Consider the following 20,022-nt stretch of genomic DNA (forward strand, 5'->3'; position numbering starts at 1 on the left):
CCTTTTTTGACATTACCCTTTACCCATAATGATGCCCTTTTATCACATGAGTAACACTGATCACCATCTCTCAAATTATATACACACAGATGGTTCCTCACAACAAACGACTGGTGTTGCTTATATTGATGTTGTGTCAACACATGCTGATGGCTTGCTCGAACAGCAGGGAGTCGGGATCAGTAATTGGGCGTCCAATCGCTAATCTGGAGAGTTTGTTCTTATGGCGTCCAAACTTGTTACTCGCTTCGAGATAGATAGTCTGATTGCAAGTGATTCTTTATCCTTCGCTAACTGCATTAGACTCCCTTCAGCATGGCTGCAGGATGCTTGTGTCCGAGGCACGATACAGGTGTAACGAAATTACCCATGATGGAGTTGGAGTGCCACCAGAGCCGTGTCATCTGCAAACAGCAGCTGGCGTACCTCCCATCCCTAGCGTACTGTAGAGTCGCACCCCGGCTGTGGGGGTACGGCCAGTCCCGTCCCGTGCATGAGGCTGTTGGGGCACGGCCGGCCCCGTCACGTGCAGGAGGCTGTGGTACGGCCAGCCGTCACGTGCAGGAGAGGCAGCTGTGTGGGTACGGCCAGTCCAGTCACGTGCAAGAGGCTGTGCGTACGGCCAGCTCCCATATGCGTGCTGGATGGGCCGCTGTGTGGATACGGCCAGCCCCGTCACCTGCAGGAGGCTGTGGGTACGACCAGTTTCATCACGTGCTGGAGAGGAGGCTGCAGATTTGAACCCATCCGTTGTTATTTCCGGAACTCGTGCGCGCGGGCGCGCGCGTGTGCATTCCGTCTCTTTAAAGGTTGCTTCGGTGCTGTTCTGCGGGTTTGTTTCACGTCAACAAGGATAGTTAGTTTTATTAACCTGAAAATAACAGGAAAATTAAATATTTTACCATTGTCTTCTTCTTCAAGAAACACTGTATTGATTACTATTTTTTGCCGGAGTCCCATTGTAAGTCTTGTGGCAAAAATGGTTATATATATATATATATATATATATATATATATATATATATATATATATATATATATATATATATATATATATATTACATCTTTCGTGATAACTTGCGCTGAACGACAGAAGGGTGTGTTTTGAAATTTCCAGACACGAATCTTTGGAGTGTAGTACATTTCAATATGACCCCAAAAGATCCTTGAAGATGTGTGAGACGTCAAACTTCAAATGACAGACGAGCGTAGTTGTGTTGATGTAACGGGCCCAGCTGGGGCCCGTGTACTTCTCGCTGGAGGTTACATAGTAAATTCTTCAGGCTGAGAAGTGTGTGTGTGTGTGTGTGTGTGTGTGTGTGTGTGTGAGTGTGAGAGCGTGAGTCACACTGCGGGGTTGGTGGTGGCTAGAAGGGAACCAGGAGGGGACTCATGTTAGCCGTGCATGCATGACTGACTGTGCTGGCTTGGAAGTGGGGTGGGTTGGGTGGTCGGTAGGCTGGCTGGCTGGCTGGCTGGCTGGCTGGGAAGAGGGTGTTTCGTTGGCTGGAGAGAGGAGGAGGGGGTGCGGGCGGTTGGGCTTGCTAGTTGGGAAGGGGGGGAGTGGCTGAAAGAGGGGGAGGGGGTTGGTTGGTAGGTTGGCTAGCTTGTGATGGGGGGGAGGGAGCTGTCTCATTTGCTAGTGAAAGGGCTGGTTGGCTAAGTGGAAAGAGGGCTGCTTGGTTGGCTGAAGAGGGGGTTTGGATGGCTGGAGTGGGGGTTATTTGTATAAGTGGCTGGAGATGTTTAGCTAGCTGAGTGGTGAATAGACATGTTAGCTGGCCCGCTAGCTGGAAATGGGGCTGATTGGTAGCCTAGAGAGGGGGCTGTATGGGTGTCTGGCTGAAGATGGCTGGTTGCTGGTTGGCTGGAGGAAGGGGGGCCATCCAGGTGGCTGGCTGTAGAGGAGGCTATCCGATTAACTTGACAGGGGTTTGGCTGACCGGTTGGAGTGGGATGTGGCTGGTTGGCTGACTGGTTAGAGAGGGATGTGGCTGGTTGGCTGGGGCGATTGCTGGCTGACTGGCTGGAAGGGGGTTAGGCTGAATGCTTGGGTAGGGAGCTGGCTGGCTAGCCAAAGAAGGGGCTAGTTGGTTGAAGAGGGGGCTGGTTGGTTGGCTGGAAATGGACCAGCTGGTAGGAGAGGGGTCTGGCTTGCCGACCAAAGAGGAAGCTTGAGTGCTTAATGAGGGGGTTGGCTGACTGACTAGAGAGGGGGTTAGCTGGCTGGCTGACTTGAGAGGGGGGAGGGGGGCTGGTTGGAGAGGGGAGTGACTAGATTGGGAGGAGGCTGGTTGGCTGGCTTGCTGGGGAGGGGACAGGATGGCTGGTTGGATGGGGAGGGAACAGGATGGCTGGTTGGATAGGGAGGGGACTGGATAGCTTGTTGGATGGGGAGGATCCTGGATGGCTGGTCGGATGGAGAGGGGACAGGATGGCTGGTTGGATGAGGAGGGGACAGGATGGCTGGTTGGATAGGGAGGGGACTGGATAGCTTGTTGGATGGGGAGGATCCTGGATGGCTGGTTGGATAGAGAGGGGACAGGATGGCTGGTTGGATGGAGACGGGACAGGATGGCTGGTTGGATAGGGAGGGGACTGGATAGCTTGTTGGATGGGGAGGATCCTGGATGGCTGGTTGGATGGAGAGGGGACAGGATGGCTGGTTGGATGGGGGGGGGGACAGGATGGCTGGTTGGATGGGAAGGGGAGAAGATGGCTGGTTGGATGGGAAGGGGAGAAGATGGCTGGTTGGATGGGAAGGGGACAGGATGGCTGGTTGGATGGGAAGGGGACAAGATGGCTGGTTGGATGGGAAGGGGACAGGATGGCTGGTTGGATAGGAAGGGGACAAGATGGCTGGTTGGATGGGGAGGGGACAGGATGGCTGGTTGGATGGGAAGGGGACAAGATGGCTGGTTGGATGGGGAGGGGACTAGATGGCTGGTTGGATGGGGAGGGGACTGGGATGGCTGGTTGGAGAGGGGGGGGGGTCTGACTGGCTGGGGGGCATTCACTGTGAGGGGAGGGAATTCAGTGCTCCACGTCCACCATCGGTACGCTCCGCCCTGGAGCTCCACGTGTGTACCGCACTATCTTGCCGCATAGTCTCTCCTCCTCCTCCTCCCCCCAATCACCCCTCACCCCTTCGGCTGTAGGCAACGCTCCTGGTTCTGACCCTCCACAACAGACATTATATGCAGCGATCTGTGGTGTCTGTATGCTCGGGAGGTGCAGGTAGAAGAGGGGGTAGGGTTGTGGTGGTGTGGCGCGCGCGCGCGCGCGCCCAAGGGGAAACACTCTCTCTAAATGAGATTAAAAAGAAAGAGAGAAAAAAAAAGAAGAACGCGCGCTCGTGAACATGATTAAGTGGTGTATTTAAGGATTGTAAAAGCCATTACGGTGTAGGTCGTGCGGGCTATCACTGCCGGTCCCTGCCCGGGGCAAGTATAGATCCCAGCCAAGCTGGTGCAGTGATGACAGAACGTTAGTGCTAACCCCCCACCACCACCACCAGCCCACACACACCCTCCCTTCCTCCTCCTCTCCTCTCCTCTCTCTCCTCCGTGTGTGACGTCATAAAGACAGCAGTGCTCCTACGAGTGACGTCATTAGATCCCCCCCTCTCTCTCTCTCTCTCTCTCTCTCTCTCTCTCTCTCTCTCTCTCTCTCTCTCTCTCTCTCTCTCCTCTCCCCCCTCCCCCACGAGCTGATACGAAGGGGCCGACATCCCCGGGGTGGGCTGGTTGGTCGGTTGGTTGGGGGCCGACTTGCCTGCCTGCCTGCCCCAGCCAGTGTCGAGGAACCTCAGTCTAGTAGAACGCCGGCTGGTGAGCGGTGCTTTGTGCTCGTGCTGTCGCATGGTGTGTCGTGGTGCGCGCTGCCGGGGGGCCGCTCGGGGCCTTTCGCCACCAGCAAGATGTTGTCGCTGGGAACTGATAAACACTTTGGTGCCTGCTGGCCAAACGCGAGGCCCAACTGGACTTTGGAATATCCAGGAGAGAAAAAAGAGAGAAAGAGAAAGAGAGAGAGGGGGGTGGACGTACTTGCCGCAGTAGTTGCTGCAGTGACCATTTCACGCTCGGACGAGGAGATGGATTTTGAAGGAAGTGGATGGGGGGAGGTTGAGAGGGGGGGCGGGGCACTCGAACTACAGTTACTTCGGTGAAAAATAATCACACTAAGACGTGCAAGATGCCACTGGAAGATAACGTGTTCGTCTCATACATACGTGGAAAACCAGCACCCAAACTTCCCCCGGAGGTTTCCCATCTTGTAACATATTTTGCGGTGATGATAGTTTCCCACGGCGCCTACTCACGCATGTCCTGGGTCAGAGAACCGTACATTGTGACTTGTATTGATTATCATCATCTGTGAACGTTTGCTGGCCGTAGTGAGGCGAGGGTTTGCATGGACATGGAGGTAGCGTGGGCGTTGGGGGAGGGGAGGGGAAGGCCGCTCCCCGTTGCCAGTGGTTCTGTTAGGGGGATCGGTTGGTGTTGGTTGTCTCATGGCTGCACACACACACACACACACACACACACACACACACACATACATACACATTACAAGCACGTCCCTTTTGGCAGTGGCCCCGACACCTTCACCATGTTGCCGTCCCATGATAGATGAGGGAGATTCTGTCCTATAGTAGGACACCGGTATCGATTCATTTTCTGTCTGGATCTGAAAAATCAATAAGAGAGAGAGAGAGAGGGTGAGAGAGAGACAGAGAGTGAGAGAGAGAGACAGAGAGAGAGAGCAAGCCGGGGGTCTGGGATGGGAGGGGGCCGGGCCGGACCGGGCCGGGCCACGCCTCTCTCCTCGTGTCTCCTCCACCCAGGCTTTCTTGTTGCCAAGGATTTTTATCTTTTCATCGTCTTCGCTATCGACTGCACTGCGGGTTTTGACTTCCACGTCCTTACACTGTCAAGGGCCTCGCCTCGCGGGGCTGCTGGTCGTGCCCAGGACACTGCAGACGTGCAGGCATTATCGTGGAGGAGAAGTCACCTCCTCGTATCGGTTCCTTGCATAATGAAGCATATCTTTAATAAGTGAACAAGTCAGGCATGCCGAAGGTAAGCAGAACGTCGCGTGACCTTGTGCCGGAAGCTAGGAAAACTGCTAGCACTCGCCCTCTCTCCAATTACGAGGAACTTTTAAAGCTTTGCCTGATAGCTGGGTCTGTAATTATCCTGCCTCGAACGGCTTTATTGATACGTGGCATTCATGCACAGGACCGCGTTGGCATGACGTTGGGGGATCAATGGGCCGGTCATGCACGCTGCTCCTGTTGTCCCCACACACACACACACACAGACACTTATAGATAGTAAATGTCTGTTGTACTGCACACTGACCATAGTCACACAGCCTGTAATTCTGGAAATGGTGAGGCGGGCTCGGGGATGGGTCTGCCTGCCTCCAGTGGATGGGGGGTTTATCTCACAACCATCCCTTGTGATGGGGACCCATCCAGCAGGAATCTATACAGACGCACCTTCTCGTTAGTCATAATCACACGTCACGCCGGCCGTGTGTTATGATCGAAGGCGGGTCGTAAAGACCTAATGACTCACGCGATCATCGTGTAGGGAGGGGTCTCTTAGGAGGTGGGTCTCGTCCTGCTTCAGATGCCATCACTGATTCTGAGAGGCACGAGGCGTACCAGCTGTTGTCCTGTCCCGCGGGGTTAAAGTCTTTTTAAACCTCAACTAGTGTTGAGTGTGTGATCAAAACACGGCGGTGCACTTGATCGTCCGTCCCGTTCCACCAGTTAAAAGAAATGTCCCAAGCAGTAGCGAGTGGTTTGTCTCAACCTACAGGGTTATCTTGTTTTCGTCCGGGTCACTTGACTGTGCTAAATGAATTAACAGCTCATACTAGATGGTTTGTCTTGATCGTCCGACTGGTAATTACTCTTCGTCAGACTGAGCAGGCAGCCGTCTCATGTCATATCATGTCTTCATCTGTCACTCTGCCAGAAGTCGGTCTCGCCAACTACCGTCATTCTTCTCCTCGTTTTACTGTAACCTTGTACTAAGCCATGGTTCCTTACCCAGCAAGTGACTTACCCGTTGACGAAGATTGTCGGCTCTTGTACTGAGTGCTTTTCCCATAGTGTTTTTATTGCGTCTTCATGTTTGTTTTGTATAGTACATGAATTACATTTTTGTCTTAACCTGTAGGTGAAGAGTTTTGGGTTCAAGCTTCGACTATTCTTGGTCGTGTGCGGTTTCTAAGAGGTGGTGTAGTAGTGGTTCACGCCATAAGTATCGTGTCAGGCGTTTTCCTCTTTCCACGTATCTCATATCGTCCTATGAATCACAAGTTTCCGAGTATACCGTCTGGTTGAAGATGTTGTCAGCGCCGGGCCGAGTGATCGCTGTTAGACGTGATGAAAGACTTGTGACACTGTAAGTCAGACTCTGTCTTGAAGTCTGTGGCCTGTGTGTGCAGAGAGCTTAGAAGGCTACCGGTGTTAAGATTGGCTTGAGTGCTGTGTGAAGAGGAAGGCTTAGGGGGCCTAAAAGGCTTAGGACGAAGGTTGGTTTTGAAAGCCGGGGTGTAAGACTACGTCAGGGGATGAGGTGTATGAGGTAGAGGGGAAAGCCGTGAGTGTTGTTCGACAGGATGGAGTATTGGGTTTCGGAACACAGCTAAGGGTTGACACAAAGTCTTGGTGGGGGGGGGGATAGAAGGTGGGCGTGGCTGAGAATCAGACCAAGCCTTGGGGTTCATAGTTGAAGTTGAGGAATGTGGTAAGGTCTTCACTACGCTGTGGGCGGATGCGGAGACTTGGCTTGAGAACTGGCCTGTGGTATAGGATGGGCGTTATGTGTATTGGCTGAAGTTGGAATGGACGGGGTGAGGAGGTTGTTCAAGGTGTGGGGCTGAGAGGCTGGGTTTTGGCCGAGCATGAATCAAGGCTAAGGGTGAGGGTAGAGGCCAGGGCTACAGTAGTAAAGGTCAGAGATAGTAAGATAGAGGTGGATGGGGGAAGGCCTTTCACCCTTGGCCGACCAAGCGGTGTTCGCCAGATATTCTGGCTGCGTGGAACGGCCTTCGAAACTGCTGCAGCTGCTTGTGTTTGCTCAGAAGTTTTGCTCCTCCAAAGTCATATCTTCCTCCCGGCACGTAATGATTACGACGGTTATTCTCTTCAAACTTTGGTGGTTGGTCGAAGTAAGAGAAGAGAAAAACGTCCCCTAAATTGTCATTTGTGTGGGATTTTCCATTGCCTGTGATTCTTATTTTGTTGGAGGTGTTGGAGACATTAACATCTCCGTGAGGCGTCAGATCCCCCGGTCACTCAGAGGCCCGAGTACCAAGACTAGTGCCTGTTGGTTCTCACAGTTGGTGGTGATGACACACGCGAGCTTGTAGTAGGTCAGGTTGTGTTCCCAGATATTGTTAACTTTATCAACCTCTGCAGCGATGTCTTCAGTTTATCTGATGAGACTTTTCTTCATTATCTTGTTCCGTGGCACATTTGGTTTTCGTGTAAGTCGTGAGATGCACTCATTTGAGACAGTATGTATGTATGTGTGTATGTATGTATGTATGTATGTATGTATGTATGTATGTATGTGTGGATGGATGGATGGTTGGCTCAGGATTAAGACAATAGGAAAAAAAAAAACTAATAACAAACTGCCAGCAGAGAGACAGAACATTGCTTCTTTTTTGTGGGGAGGAGTTGCAGTAGGAAACTTTATGCTTAATTACCCTTCGTGTGACGCTGTAAGTCAGACATCTCCCACGAAGTCTCCAACGGAATTGCCATGATAAACTGTGGCTATCGAGTGCCCGTTCTCGCCCCACCGGACCTGCAGGTATGGAAGTAGAGTGTGGCAGATTCTCCCCAGAGTTTGTCGGTGACGAAGAGCTGGTCGAGGAGGCTCGCTTCTCCTACAGGAGGTGGTCTTGTCTCTTTTTTTCCCCATCCACCGCCGGGCGGGACGCGTGATCGTCCAACACATTGCGCCACATCTAGCGCCCTGTTCACCACAGCCGTGATACACTTCACCACATACATCACACTCCTTATTACAAGTGACATACTTGTTACCGCGTGTCTCGTACACTTTACCCCGTCCCTCGTATACTTGACCTCATACATCCCATACATTAATGCATCTGCAATACAGTTCATTACGCCCAGTGTATAATTAACCTCGCTTTACCCCGCCCGTCATACACTCTACCACGTCCACCACCAACAGTATACACTGATGTATACCAGGCTTTCACTCGATATTGTTTGTACACCACACCACGCCCACTCACACCCAGATACCTCTCCACGCCCACTGGACACCTCTCCACGCCCACTAGACATCTCTCCACGGCCGCCTCCACCTCCACGCCCGCCTCCATCTCACCACGCCCGCCTCGTACCGAATGCCTTCGTCACCGGAACTTACGCAAAAGATGGAAAATTTTCCCTTGGATTCGTTCCACTCAGGCGGTGTTGGCCTTGTATGGTGGCCCGTGTGCAGTGTGGCTCTCACATCCTCTCCCAACCTCCCTCCCTCTCCCCCCATCCCACTCTCTCCCCGTGGCGCTGGCTGGCGTGTCACAGCGTTATCTGTGTGACATCGTTGCCTGTCATAGTGTGGTATGTTAGTGTCAGGCCTCGCACTGTGGGCTGGAGCCGTTGTGGCCGGTCGCCCGCGTTGACCGATGCCGCCGCCATGACTGTGTGGGATTTGTGTGTGTGTGTGTGTGTGTGTGTGTGTGTGTGTGTCGCTTGGAGAGAGTTTTGCACCCGTGGTGTCCCCCATCCCAGCCTTGGAAACATATGTCTTAACACACACACACACACACACACACACACACACACACACACACACACACACACACACACACAGACACACACACACATCTCCCCCCTTACCCCTGGTAACCATTCGTAGACCGGCCTCAAAGGGGAGGATGAACAGCTGGGTTGACTGTGAGCCGACAGCCTCCTGTCCAGAACTCGAACCTTGGGTGTTTGTGTAATAGTATTAGAGTTCCATGAAATCACTCTTATGGGAGGTTTTCTCGTAAGAACACGTAGTTGCCGGGAGTGGAGGAGTGTGTGTGTGTGTGTGTGCTCTCAGATTTCTCTCGTGGTATTGTAACGCGGTGCCGCTGACTCTCCCTTGCTCAAACCAGGACGTGAGGGAAAATCTCCTGGCATATCGAGCCGGGTCTTAGGAGCCTTCGATGGTCGAGGTAGAGGGAGGGAAGGGGTTGGTGGTGGTGGATGACAGTTCTTGGAAGTTCCTCTTGTGTGACCATCCCCGCCACATGTGACCTCTGCCAGTGGCGGTTGCCGTGTGTGCTCAGCGCGCCGGATCCTTCCTTAGGTCTTGTGTGCCTCAGTCTGGGGATTTGATGTATTTTATCCATGTTGTATTCTGAGGCTCCACTCGTAGACAGAGGGGTTCTCGTCCGAGGCCGGGCCTCAAATGAAACGTAGAAAAATGGGGGATGAGGAGATGAATGAGAAAAAAAAGGGGGGCTGAATCGATAGAAAAGTAAGAGAAGATATGATTTATAGTTTGTATAAAGTCAGTTGCCCATCCCATCCCAACGCAAGAACCTTAGGTCATGTCTGACCGTCACGTCCGGCGACTTGAAGGCATTTGCTTCCCACCCATTAATGGCTCTTCCTCTTCCCAATGTCGAGCCACAACCGATCCCTCATCAAAGTACCGTCTTTTCCTCTCTCTTATGTGGACTTTATGCCATCTCGTCGGAAGATTTCGCGGTGATAGACGTGTCGTTCTGGGAGTGACGCAGAGTTGCTGCGGTATATATTCCGTTTGACTAGATAGTCCGGGAGTGGGGGGGGGCGTTTGATGATGGTAGGTGTCTGTCCGTTGTCATGACTTGGGACGTTCGGACGTCATGAGTCGGTGTATGGCCTCCTGCCTCGCAAACGGAGAAATGTGTATGTGTGTTCATGGAGGAGGAGCTGGCAAGAGTTTAAGACTATTTTCCCCCCCAACAAGAGAACAGTGTATATGTATGGTGTTCAACACTGTCTGCATTCCTCTGTGAGATCTACATTATGTATTTGTACACTCTATAACAACCTGTCCTTTCTCACCGGTACATTCCCCTGTCCAAGATGCTGTGTTGGAGAGGAGCATAGAAGTGTCATGGGTCAGGCGAGTGGTTTGATGTGCCTCGTGTGTGTGTGTGTGTGTGTGTGTGTGTGTGTGTGTGTGTGTGTGTGTGTGTGTTAGTTTACTGGGAAACTGTAGCGTGTGTGGGAAATTTCGTGTGTTTGAGGAGAGTTCAGAGAGAGAGTGGCGAAAGAAGGCGCTTTTCTTTGAATGTACATTTGTGTGATGACGGAATTGGTGTATGGTGCGTGGCAAGTATTTGGTGGGGCGGGGTTGTGTGGTGGTGGTGGTGAAGTGTGTATATTAGGGAAGTGGGGTGTAGTGTGACGGGGAGGCTGGGTGTAGAGGGACGGAGAAGTGGGATGTAGTGTAGTGAGGAAGTGAAGTATAGTGTGACGGGGAGGCTGGGTGTAGAGGGACGGAGAAGTGGGATGTAGTGTAGTGAGGAAGTGAAGTGTAGTGTGACGGGTAGGTAGGGTGTAATGTGATGGGAATTGTGCTTTAGTGCTGCGGGGAAGTGGGATGTATTGTGAGGGGGAAGTGGTATGCATTGTGACTGGGAAGTGGGGTGTTGTGACGGGGATGTGGGATGTGTTGTGACGAGGATGTGGGATGTATTTTGACGGGGATGTGGGGTGTGTTGTGACGGGGATGTGGGGTGTATTGTGACGGGGATGTGGGGTGTATTGTGACGGGGAAGTGGGGTGTGTTGTGACGGGGATGTGGGGTGTATTGTGACGGGAAAGTGGGGTGTGTTGTGACGGGGATGTGGGGTGTATTGTGACGGGGATGTGGGGTGTGTTGTGACGGGGATGTGGGGTGTGTTGTGACGGGGAAGTGGGGTGTGTTGTGACGGGGATGTGGGGTGTATTGTGACGGGGAAGTGGGGTGTATTGTGACGGGGATGTGGGGTGTGTTGTGACGGGGATGTGGGGTGTATTGTGACGGGGATGTGGGGTGTATTGTGACGGGGAAGTGGGGTGTGTTGTGACGGGGATGTGGGGTATATTGTGACGGGGAAGTGGGGTGTATTGTGACGGGGATGTGGGGTGTGTTGTGACGGGGATGTGGGGTGTATTGTGACGGGGATGTGGGGTGTATTGTGACGGGGAAGTGGGGTGTGTTGTGACGGGGATGTGGGGTGTGTTGTGACGGGGATGTGGGGTGTATTGTGACGGGGAAGTTGGGTGTGTTGTGACGGGGAAGTGGGGTGTGTTGTGACGGGGATGTGGGGTGTGTTGTGACGGGGATGTGGGGTGTGTTGTGACGGGGATGTGGGGTGTATTGTGACGGGGAAGTGGGGTGTGTTGTGACGGGGATGTGGGATGTATTGTGACGGGGATGTGGGGACGCAAGATGGCGCGGGCCCAGCCCAGCCTGGCGCTGACAATCCTGGTGTTTGGGTCACTCGCACCGCCCCCGACCGCCGCACCGTCGGTGGCAGCGTGGTTCCTGACGCGGCCACAGCTGCTGGCGTTCAGACGACGTTCACCTGCATCATCCACGGGGCGTAGAAGGACAAGACGGTGGTGGGGAGGGAGGGAGGGAGTGTGTGGAAGGCGTTCACTGAGCATAGCCGTCAGTGTGAAGGTTGTTGGTCTGTGGTCGACTACAAAATCTTTTTCTTTTTCTTTTTTCTTTTTTCTCCTGGGCTCTGTAGACGACGCGGCCGCCGCTCTCCTCGCTTGGGAACATCTGCCGCGTTCATTCCTCTGCAGTTCACACTGTGGTACACTTTTCACAGGATGATCACCGGCGTTTAGTTTGGTACCTTGAGCGTTCACATCATTTTATTTTATTGTTCGCTCCTCGAGTTCTTAAGTTCATGGGGAGGGAAGGAGAGGGGGTGTGTGGGGGTGTTCCATGTGTCGTGCGTTTTTTTTTTTTTTTTTGCACGAGAGCGGAACATCAGGCCGTGTATAGGAGTTGGTTTCCACCTCACTAGAGCGAGGCCAGAGACGGGCGAACTAGACCGTAAATATATCGAGCAGCAACTCCCTCGTGTTCATCATGTACTCATACCACACCTCGACGGGGGCTACACCCTTGGGGGCGGGGGGGCCATAAGCTGCTGCAAGACACTCGTGTGAAAGGAAACACACTTCCACTGTAGGATTTGTCTTTTCGCCACCTTGGCTCCGACGCTCTTGGTCATGTTCAGCTGTAGTCGCCCGTGCTGAGGTCAGCAATAGCTCGGGGTCTGGCCGGAGCGAAGGAACGCGAGGCATAGAGATGAGTGAGGTGAGAACACTCTCAAGCGTGAGAGAAAAGTGTCTGAGGAAGTCGTGGCAGATTATCATCACACGTCAGACGTCTATCTTCAATTGACCGAAATGTCTATCCTGACACGGCGGCTCCGACCACAGCAATGATCGTGGAATCTTTTTTCTGATTCAGGGCTGGGATTCTGTCTGTTGTGGTCTTCACTATACGCAGAGATGCATTCTGTGTAGTAATACTTCTTGCGTATGCTCCCCGCCACCTGCGTCTCCCGGGGCTATGACGGACAGGAGTGAATATATGTATTTGAAAGGAATTCATGTGTCCACAGGTTTATCATAGATTGTAATCACATTTGAGACGACTGAAGCACATCGTGCGTCATAATTCCGATGGTTGTTCGATATCCCCCATGGCACGTTTTCTCCGTGGCATAAGTCCGCGGAGAATATTGCTTGATAAGAAAATTGTGTAGGATTACTTCCTTGATATACCTTACAGCATGTGAGTTATTGCTCTAGAACTTTAGATGTTGTAACTAAGAGTATCCGTAGCGAAGTGGTTAACACCTCGGCCTGCGCAGGGATCCCGGACAAGAAAACCAGCTGCAGTTACCCCAGGTGTTCATCTTCCATTTTGGATTGGTCGATAAATGGATACTTCGGGTACGCTGTGGAGAAGGGGGATATCGGAAGAATATGGAAGGAGGGTGTGAAGGAGCTGTAGGGTATTGATATGTGGTTATTCAGGAGGGTGAGAGGCGTGCCTGCGATAGAATGAATGGGATCGATGTTGCATAATGGGGGCGACGTGCTGTCAGTTGGCTGAACCAGACAGACGAGAGGATCATGGAAAACCAAGTAGTAGTTTAAGGGGCTTGTCTGTGGATGGTAGACAATATATATATATATATATATATATATATATATATATATATATATATATATATATATATATATATATATATATGTGTGTGTGTGTGTGTGTGTGTGTGTGTGTGTGTGTGTGTATAACCGCTTAAGCTGGCGTATCGTTTCGGGAGCGACATTCTTACAGTAATGACGGCGGAGCCACGGAGTCCATAATGGCCGCATTGTCTCGCCTCTTTTCGCCTTATCAGTTATCCAAGTTAGTGGCTCGGGTCCACAGCATCATGTTCCCAGAATTAGCCCGGGAGCCGCCTCCAACACCCTCCCCAGCCACTGCCGCTCTTCCTGGTCTGTTCTTGGATTCGTCTTGTTTTCCTTTAGTTTTTTTTTTCTTTTTCTCTTCCCTCATTTTCTTGGATGATTTTTACACTCTCATAGACTGTAAGGGATTATATTTTCTTGGAGTGTCGTCGTATGTAGGTCGTTGTATTATGTTTTTTTGAGATGAGACGTAAATGAATTATCATAAGATGATTATTGTATTTATAGAACTGTTGGCCTTATTGTAGAAGCTCATGGTTACAAAGCATAAATTTCATGATCTAACATTATTGTACGGTTGACTTGTGTTTAGTATTGTATTTTCTTAAGTTTTATTTTACTCCCAATTTGACGACCTTTCGTGTCACTGTTGAATCTCCCTCTTCTTCGCCTCTCCTCCTCCTCCTCCTTCTCCTCCCCTCCCCTCCCCTCCCCTCCCCTCCCCTCCCCTCCTCTCCTCCACCTCCTCCTCCTCCTCCTCCTCCTCCTCCTCCTCCCGCCCCTATTCCTCCTCCTCCTCTTCCTCCCCCTCCTCTTCCTCCCCCTCCTCCTCCTCCCACCCCTCCTCCTCCTCCTCCTCCTCCTCCTCCTCCTCCTCCTCCTCCGTCCTCCTGCCGGACTCATCTGTTTCCCCGTCTGGTCCTTCCTGTCGTCTGGGAGCCTGTCTCGTGCGTCACCCTGGTCTTGCGTCACACACGCTACTCCCACACTAGCCATTAACGTCTCGCGTCTTGGTCTCCAGTGCCCTCCCTCGATCTCCGAATCCCGACCTTGGTCTCCGGTGCCATCCCTCGATCTCCGAATCCCGCCCTTGGTTTTCAGTATCCTCCCTCGGTCCCCCAGTGGCCCACCTTAGTCTCCGGTTTCCTCTTTCGCCCTTGGTCTCCAAGCTCCTCCCTCTTGTTTCCAGCGTTCTCCCTCGGTCTCCAGTGTTCTCCCTGGGTCTCTTCCCTCCCTTTCTCCCTCCCACCCTCTCCCTAGGTACCATCATCATCACCCCTCCTCCTCCTCCTCCTCCTTCCTCTCTGTACTTCTAAAGTTTCCCGGTGACTGAGCGTCATGCGTCCTCCTCCTCATGGCTGGTTGGCTGGGGGAGGGGGGGGGGGGGGCTGCCTGCGTCACGACCGCTGCTGCTGCTGTCCACCTTGCCCGTCAACCACAGTAATGTGTGTGTGTGTGTAGAAGTGAGTCATGCTTTGTAATACCTGCACTCTCTCTCTCTCTCTCTCTCTCTCTCTCTCTCTCTCTCTCTCTCTCTCTCTCTCTCTCTCTCTCTCTCTCTCTCTCTCTCTCTCTCAAGCCCTCAGTACTACCGTGTTTCAGTTTCCACCTCGATTCCCTAATAGTGTCCTCCCCTTTGCCGTGCCATCCTCCCCGCCCGTCTGTCGTCTTCCCTCCCTTTACCTCCCCACTTAGACCTTATACTGTTGACATGACCTGGGTCCTCCCCTGCCCTCCATTACTGACATTATTGTACTTATGTACGTGATTACATCGAGGACCCCGCCTTCACCAGCACCACCATTATGTGGGCACCACAACCACGTGACTTGATTTACCACATTTTCTCTTATTCTTTTCCCTCCCGAGAAGTTTGCCTGATGTGTCAAGTAAAAGCACCCTTTTTGGTATTTTGGGAACTTTTTTTCTTTTTTCTTTTTTAGCTTGACCATCTTTGACGCCTCTTCGTCAATTGCCTCTCTTATGGCGTGGTCACCCCTCTGCCTCAGACGCCCTTATCTTGTTTCTCTGCTCCTCGTCCCATTTTTTATTTTCCCCCCCCACCTCTCTCGTTAGTGTCTCATGTTTCGTGTTTCCTGCCCCTGCCTGCCTGCCTTCTCCACCTCTCCCCACACCACCCGTTCATCCCCAGCGGCTCTTCCTCCCATACCTGGTCCCATACCTCAGTCTGGTGCAGTGGCGTTGCTACCGTCGCACCAGTGGGGGTGTGCGCGAGGCACGCCGGAAGGTGTGTGTGTGTGTGTGTGTGTGTGTGTGTGTGTGTGTCCCGAATTCTGGGATTTCCACCGTTGCACGAGTTGTGGTCTCGTTCCCCGTAACTCCCAGGGAATCTGGGCTGAATTGGGGATTTACCTCCTACCGTTCTCTTGGGTGATTTAAGGACGTGTACCTCCTACCTTTCCTTGTTATAATATTTCCTGCTTTAGTATTCATGCTGCTGAATAAACCACGAGCGAATTCATTTCTTCTACGATTTATTCATTGATTTTATTTTTTTTTTTTCGTAGGATTTATCCTGACAGTCCACTGTAGATCCTTCCCTGTGCAGGCCAGCATGAGGGGAGGGAAGGGTAGTTCCGTCGGGTGTGCCTGGGAACGGTGACGTTGGTGTGTGTGTGTGTGTGTGTGTGTGTGTGTGGGTTGTGTGCCGAGTGGATTATTGGGTGTGTCCAGCTTGTGTCAGTGACCCTGTCATGACGGTCCCAATTCCAACACGACAGTCATTCACGCGGCAGTCATTCACCGAGTGGAGTGTTGAATATGTCTTGACAAGGTGTATATAGGTCGTCATGCAGTTGTGTGAGGAGGGGAGGGGTGTGGGTGTTGTAAACTGGTGGTGTTAGTGGAGGAGGGAAGGGGTGTAGTCGTCTGGTGGTGTGGGGTGTGGTTCAATAGGTGGGTGTTGCTGCTGCTGCTGCTGTTGCTGCTGCATCCCAACTGTCAGGGAAGGCAGGCAGTCCTCCCTCGTCACGGCCCAGTGTTGAACCGCTGGCCGCTGCCGCCTTAATGCCCGTCAGCTGCGGATCCCCTGACATTTTGTCGACGTGCTCAATAACCATCGGAGGAGGGAGTCATGTTCTTCACGAGACGTGCCTCGTCGAGTTTCCCCAGATTCTGTGGCTTTGGCGACGCGGTACTTCATCGCAGAGATTACCTCCTGCCGTGTGATGTGTGAGGCCTGAACGTGAGATCAGCACTAGAGAGTGGCAGCAGCATATGTGGCAAGTAATGACATCAGCAGTTAGTGCAGTGGGGGGCGGCGCGGGGCGAGCAGGGACCACGCTCGACGCAGGCACCTCCCCCAGCCACTCCTCCACGGGGGAAACCACAAGCATCGCTCCCATAGTAAAAGCGTTGGTGTGTGTTGGTACCGTTCGAGTGTGTGTATGATCACGGCTGCTGCTGGGGAGGGGTTCCCCTCGCGGTGTTGCCACATTCCATCCTCCCCTGTTTGTCATTGGGGGAGGGGGGGAAAAGTGTTTGTGTACATTGTGCAAATGGAGGTTACCTTCCCGGGAGTGTTAATGGTCTCCCGTCTCTTCCCCTCCATCCCGCCCGCCCATGCACTCGCAGCTAACTACCGAACTGACTCGTCATCGGGCGGTGCATCCTCTGGAGGAGGTGCGTGGGGGGGGGGGGGTAGTTATCTCCTCGTTGTAGTTGTTGTTTTTGTATAGTGGCGGGTAGTGTGTGTGTGTGTGTGTGTGGGGGGGGGGGGGATGGGATGCGTGGGATCGATTTGCGTGTCGTGTTTGCTGTCACCTAACATGGGACAGGCTGATGCTGGGGGGGGTGTGTTGGACGCGTACAGCCAATGAACGATGGGAATGTTTGACGTCTCTGGAGGATGTCAGTGATGGATGATTTTTCTCCTCTTTTAAGACCCGAAAGATCCACGTAGACAGAGTGAGGTGCTTAGCGTGGTCGGGCCATCCGTGTTGTCTTTAGCGGCCACAGATCTTGAAAGAACTGGGTTCTTAATTCCCGAAGGAATGATGGTGGTTGGTAGACTCTTGTGTTGCGTTTTGGTGATAAATCTCAGGTTGATGTGAGCTAGAGGCGTGTTCCTCTGGCTCCCAGTGTTGCTGGTTATCAGCACCGGCATCTCTCTCTCTTAGAGCCGTGCGCGTATCACTGCTTCTCTGAGGAAGATGTGTGTGTGTAGTGATGGTATTGCTGTAGCTGTGTGTGTGAACCGCACGGCATCAGATATGTGGTGAATATTCCATTTCTTTTTTTTTTTTTTAGCTGGTCTATATGGAGCTGCTGAGGGCGGCGTTAAAGGTGAAGCAGGGCGAGCAGTGGTGTGGGTGATGGGTGCAGTGGCCTCTTGAATGTGAAGACTGGCGGTGCTGGAGTGTATGAGACGCGGTGTTGCTGCTGCTGCTGCCTTCCAAGGTTCCTGGTTTCTGTGGTGGTGTTTGTCTGGCCTGGTGTCACGTGCACGGGGTGACCTGTGGTGGTGTTTGTCTGGCCTGGTGTCGCGTGCACGGGGTGACCTGTGGTGGTGTTTGTCTGGCCTGGTGTCACGTGCACGGGGTGACCTGTGGTGGTGTTTGTCTGGCCTGGTGTCGCGTGCACGGGGTGACCTTTGGTGGTGTTTGTCTGGCCTGGTGTCACGTGCACGGGGTGACCTGTGGTGGTGTTTGTCTGGCCTGGTGTCGCGTGCACGGGGTGACCTGTGGTGGTGTTTGTCTGGCCTGGTGTCGCGTGCACGGGGTGACCTGTGGTTTGATTACACACGGCGGTGTAAAGTATTAGTTGGTGACCAGGCCAGTACAGTGGAGGGGAGGGGGAGTTGGCGTGGTTACGACGATGACCTGTCGTGACCTCAGCCAGGTGGGACTTCGTGACCCTGACGTGAAAGTGATAAACTTTTTTTTTTTTTTGCAATAGCACTGTCGTCATATTTGGTGACAGTGGCCGGGGGGAAGGGGCGGTGTGTGTGGAGCTGCCCTTGTGATGGGCATGACCTTATGTGTGACCTTATGTTTGGCTATGTCGGCTGTGAATTTCTTAAAAGCATGATGCCTTGTTGAGGGGGGGTGACTTTCTCTGACCTTTCGGTGATGGTTCAGGGGGGAGTGGAGGGATGGGATCCGGGTGAGGGCTGAGGCCAGGCGCGGCGGTCTACTGAGGCCCCGAATATTGCTGTATGGCTCTCTCTCTCTCTCTCTCTCTCTCTCTCTCTCTCTCTCTCTCTCTCTCTCTCTCTCTCTCTCTCTCTCTCTCTCTCTCTCTCTCTCTCTCATATATTTTTTCCTCACCATTCTTTCTCCCTCTTCTCTTTCCTCCCCCGACCCCCTTTTTACCTACTCTTTTTTTTTCCCCTCCTGTAACTCCCTCCTCTGTTCTTTCGTTCCCCTAGCCGTTCTCCTGTGCTTCACCCATCCATCTATCTATCCATCCATCCATCCATCCATCCGTCCTTCCTGTCGTGTCATACCACCAGGACACACTCGAGCCGACCGTAGGGAACGTTGGTGTGCCGAACCCCCGGGTGCCGGGCGACCAAATGGTTCACAGTAACAACAGAGTGACGCCCACGAGACCCAGCTCACCCACACCACCACCTCCCTCCCTGATTGTGGTCGGTCAGTATTTCGGACGACCTCGCGCTGAGAGAGAGAGAGAGAGAGAGAGAGAGAGAGAGAGAGAGAGAGAGAGAGAGAGAGAGAGAGAGAGAGAGAGAGAGAGAGGGCTGGCCGTAGTTTTAAACGAGTGCCGTGATTGGTCAGCCTGGTCCAAACGAGTCCTGGAATTGGTCCGTTTCCTCCCAAAAAAGAGTTGGACGGTCGGTGTCGGCTCGACACGGCCGTGCTGTCCGTCCATCTGGTCTGCATGAGGCTGTTTGGGATCAGCGGCGCTTACGAGGCGCTACTTCTCTTTCTCTCTCTCTCTCTCTCTCTCTCTCTCTCTCTCTCTCTCTCTCTCTCTCTCTCTCTCTCTCTCTCTAACAGAGGAAGAAGGCAAGTGTAAAGGGGATAACGGACACAGGAGGGGCGCCCCTGGTGTTCCCCCCTTGTGTTCTCCAGCAGTCAGGTGATGATGACTTGGGTGATGGCTTTACCTCAGTACGTGAACAGAGATCTTGTGTGTGTCTTTTTTATTTCTTTTATCAGGCTTCGCTCCTGGTCTGTGGCATGACCCGTTCATTCGGGCCTTGACTTAGCTCCTGGTCTGTGGCATCACCCGTTCTTTCGGGCCTTGACTTTGCTCCTGGTCTGTGGCATCACCCGTTCATTCGTGCCTTGACTTAGCTCCTGGTCTGTGGCATCACCCGTTCTTTCGTGCCTTGACTTAGCTCCTGGTCTGTGGCATCACCCGTTCATTCGGGCCTTGACTTAGCTCCTGGTCTGTGGCATCACCCGTTCTTTCGGGCCTTGACTTAGCTCCTGGTCTGTGGCATCACCCGTTCATTCGGGCCTTGACTTAGCTCCTGGTCTGTGGCATCACCCGTTCTTTCGGGCCTTGACTTAGCTCCTGGTCTGTGGCATCACCCGTTCTTTCGGGCCTTGACTTTGCTCCTGGTTTCTTTGGCAGTGATGATATTCTGGTTCGATAATACTGTAAATAATTTTCGCGAGTGAGATGGCGAGTATTGACCCGGGATGTATCACACCGTTGGGGTTGTTCCCCCGCCTTGAGACGCCTTCTTTCGCGAAACTGTGTAACGTTTAACAGCGGTTAAGCGCGAGACTTCCGGAATCCTCGTGACAGCTGAAAGTTGATGCGTCAAGACATAC

At 52.7% G+C, this 20,022-nt stretch overlaps 1 protein-coding gene across 25 annotated transcripts in view; it reads left to right on the forward strand.

Moving 5' to 3' along the window:
- LOC139755367 (uncharacterized) overlaps positions 1–20,022 on the forward strand; it is an 876,210-nt gene that overhangs the window by 545,987 nt on the left and 310,201 nt on the right. For 2 of the 25 annotated variants that reach the window (XM_071673564.1, XM_071673576.1), the window contains exon 1: positions 3,823–3,863. The exons of 21 other annotated variants lie outside the window; for them this stretch is intronic. The gene's annotated coding sequence lies outside the window, so the exon portion shown is untranslated. Of the gene's footprint in view, positions 1–3,814; positions 3,864–20,022 lie in introns of those variants that run through there. 2 more of the 25 variants (XM_071673582.1, XM_071673566.1) reach the window with 2 other exon arrangements.

The sequence above is a fragment of the Panulirus ornatus genome, chromosome 19, assembly GCF_036320965.1.
Source record: "Panulirus ornatus isolate Po-2019 chromosome 19, ASM3632096v1, whole genome shotgun sequence".
NCBI lineage: Eukaryota > Metazoa > Arthropoda > Malacostraca > Decapoda > Palinuridae > Panulirus > Panulirus ornatus.